The 3,610-nt window shown below is 40.4% G+C and overlaps 1 pseudogene; it reads left to right on the plus strand.

Annotated features, from left to right (window-relative positions):
• Positions 1-640: 640 nt before the first annotated feature.
• LOC110204292 (dolichyl-diphosphooligosaccharide--protein glycosyltransferase subunit 1 pseudogene) lies at positions 641-2,324 on the plus strand (annotated as a pseudogene).
• The last annotated feature ends 1,286 nt before the right edge of the window (positions 2,325-3,610 follow it).

Below are 3,610 nucleotides of genomic sequence, written 5' to 3' on the forward strand. Positions count from 1 at the left end.
AAATTTATGCACACCCACACACCACACCCACACCCACACCCACACCCACACCCACACACACACACACACACACACACGAGTATGTATATATGTATGTATGTATGTATGTATATCTATATGTATATGTGTGTGTTTCTGTGTGTGTGTTTGTGTATATATATATATATATATATATATATATATATATATATATAGAGAGAGAGAGAGAGAGAGAGAGAGAGAGAGAGAGAGAGAGAGGAGAGAGAGAGAGAGAGAGAGAGATGTCAGCACACATCCTTTTATTTTTAAACATCTTAATGAACTTTTTTCTTTATCTAATGACTTTGTTTCTACTAAAAAGACTATTTATGTCCTCAGAACAAAGCAGCACCAAAGGGATACAACTGTAAAACAGGTAGGTTTTTTTTGTTTGCTTGTCTTTTTGTTTGTTGCTGTGGTTGTTGTTGTTGTTGTTGTTGTTGTTGTTCATCAAGGAGGACAGTTAAAAAGATTTATTCTTTCCACTAAGAGGATCTACATTTAATTTGAAAATATTCTGCTCAGTATGCTGTCATGAAGGTCCAACTGCCACTTGCTGGTGCTGCTGTGCGACACGGGGTGGGCCTTGGGGGTAGATCACAGTGTGGTTGCTGCCTCTGAGATGCTGCTGGAGAAGCACACAGTGGACCTGAGCAGCAACCTGGCCAAGGTGACAGCCAATGTGCTGCTGGAGCACCTGGGCAGTCATGCCATCTCCTCCTTCCTGATGGCACTAGAGTAGGTGCTCAAGACCTTGCTGGCCTAACTCAACGTGCAGTTAAATGGAGAGGAAGAGGAAGAGGAAGAAAATCATTTGGAAGTAGGAGAAATAAAACTTAAAGGCAAAACTGGGAAATTATTCACAGTTAAACTTCCTATTCCCTAGCCGGAGTTGCCAGGATCCATGTGGTCCTTGAGACCGTCTTCACTCATGCTCTGCAGCCATATCCAACCCAGTCAGAAACAGAGATTGTGTTTTTGAGGGGTGAGGGGAACCATTATTTCTATTCACCCTAAACTAAGACACAGACCATGCATGTGAAGCTGGCCTCCTGAAACGTTGAAAGCTATACCATGGCAATCCTACACTCTCTGAAGATGTGCTGAATTATGGTCCCTTCAAAGACATCTCTCCCTTCAGTCAGACTCTTTTTAAAGGGCATTATGAAAACAACAGCCCTTTCTGAACCATCACTAGCATGACCTCAGTCATTGAAAGTCTCTACTGCATATTGCAGTAGAGGAAATGGTACACTTAACACATATCAGGGCTGTTCTTAAAGGGCCCTTTTTCCTGTTATGACTATCAGAGACAGGTAGACAGTGATTTCCTCCATCAGGTCTTTCAAGATCATACTCCCTGCTGCTGCTCAAGATGTTTATTATAGGACGATGAGAGGAAATGTCTCTACCAGCCACCTTCTCATCCTGGATGACTGTGGAGTTGGAAATCCTCCCCCACTTTCCACTCCTTGGTGGATGGAAGACCTGTTACATTATTGGCTACAACCTTCCAAGCTATGAGTACCTACATAATCTAGGTGACCACTATGCCTTGAAGATGAGATTTGTAGACCATGTGTTTGATGAGCAAGTAACAGACTCTCTGACTGTGAAGATAATACTTCCAGAACGAGCTAAGAAAATCAGAGTGGACAGTCCTTATGAGATCAGCTGAGCCCCAGATGAGTTACACTACACCTACCTGGATATGTTTGGCCACACAGTGATTGTTGCCCATAAGAACAACTTGGTGGAGCGGCATATTGAAGACATGTGGTACATTATACATTCAACAAGATCTCCATATTGCAGGAACCCCTGTTGTTGGTTGCAGCCTTTTGTATCTTGTTCTTCACAGTGATCGTCTATGTGAGGCTGGACTTTTCCATGACAAAAGATCCAGCTGCTGAAGCAGATGAAGGTGGCTTGCATCACTGAAACAGGTTTTAATTCTGGTCAACAAGAAATTAGGCCTGTAACCTCACTTTGATGAAGCCATCAAAAAGTACAAGCAGTCGCATAATGTATTCGCTCTCAACAGTGGCAAGAAGACCTTGGAAATGGAGATTGCATCTCTGCAGTCCAGATTAATGACTGAGTCCTCTGATCTTTGTGGCAAAGTCAGTGACATCCAGAAACTAGACAGTCGGGTGAAAGGTCTTGTGCTGAAATCATCATTGGAAGCAGAGCGGCTGGTAGTGGGCAAGCTCAAGAAAGACACCTATATTGAGAACAAGAAGGCACTTTCCAGCAGGTGCCAGGAATTGGTCACCCAAATTGACAACATCCTGGACACTCTGTAACCTGCAGTGCTGCCTTTGCTACCTAGGAGCTGGTGTGGACCCTCTGAGCTCAGAACAGCCAGGTCTTGGGGGCAGTGGGGGGGCATTAGGTATGCTGGGAAGGATGTTGGCTGCCACATTTTTGAAGTATTGTATGTGTTTGTAAACATTGGTTTCTGACCCGTTGTTGTTGTCCCTAAGAGCAGTCATGTTAGGTTGAGGGTACTAGGAGTCTTTCTCTTCTGAAAACCTTTCCTGTGATTGTTTAAATACACACACACACACACACACACACACACACACACACACATTCACTCTTTGAATTTTGAGGAACGCATTCTGAGTTTGTAGTTTTTTACTCCTCACATCCAGCAAGTGCTTATTATATGCCTGTTGTGTGCAAAGCCCTCTGAGTGTTGGAAGAGGTATAAAGCCACATAAAGCCTAGGATAATACTTGGAGTTTTCTAAACACTTTGATCTGAGCCCTTCTAGCTTTACACATTTGTGTTTTTATTTGGTTTTGTTTCTGGTTTTTTTTTTTAATTTGTGTGAGCCCAAAGTGAAATAAACCAGAGACTGTGAATGTTAGGGGAAAAAAAAAAGAAAGAAAATATTGGTAATTTTTATCTTAGGGAAGTCATATTCTTTGCTCTTAAAACCTATTAACTTATGAAGCTAGATATTATCCGTAGTCAAATTAGTGTGACTATTACTTCTTTTGACTGAGTAAACACAGGTATGTATGTGTGTATATATATATTATATATATATGTGTGTGTGTGTGTGTGTGTATACATATATACATATACATATATTCAATACCAAGAATACACATGAAAACTGAAAACTTTATTCCTTAATACAGATGTTTGAAATGCTAATAATTATATTAATTTAGAACCTATGCCTTAGTGTGGCACTGAAATTGTAATAATGATTAGTTTTCTAAGGATTTACAAAGGGAGTGTTTAACCAACTGAAAACAACTAACTGTTGTCCCTATTTTAAAAAGACATAATAGCATACAAATAATAGGCTAATATTATATCTGAACTCTACCTGGCAATAGTGTGCTATCCAAAATTGAGTTACTATAAATGCTCGATAGTAGTACAACTATATTCATTATTAAATAAACTGCATTTCAGACCTTTAAATCAAACTGTCTTTTTCCCATGCAGTTCAAATTTATGAGATTATTACTACCTTTGGATTTTGTGAAGCTATGAGTACCCATTCCCTTCCAGATTGGTATACTAGAAACTTCTTCAACAGGGACTTGGGAAAGCCTATCTCCTCATGGTC

Source organism: Phascolarctos cinereus, unplaced genomic scaffold, assembly GCF_003287225.1.
Source record: "Phascolarctos cinereus isolate Bilbo 61053 unplaced genomic scaffold, phaCin_HiC Scaffold_216;HRSCAF=800, whole genome shotgun sequence".
Classification (NCBI taxonomy): domain Eukaryota; kingdom Metazoa; phylum Chordata; class Mammalia; order Diprotodontia; family Phascolarctidae; genus Phascolarctos; species Phascolarctos cinereus.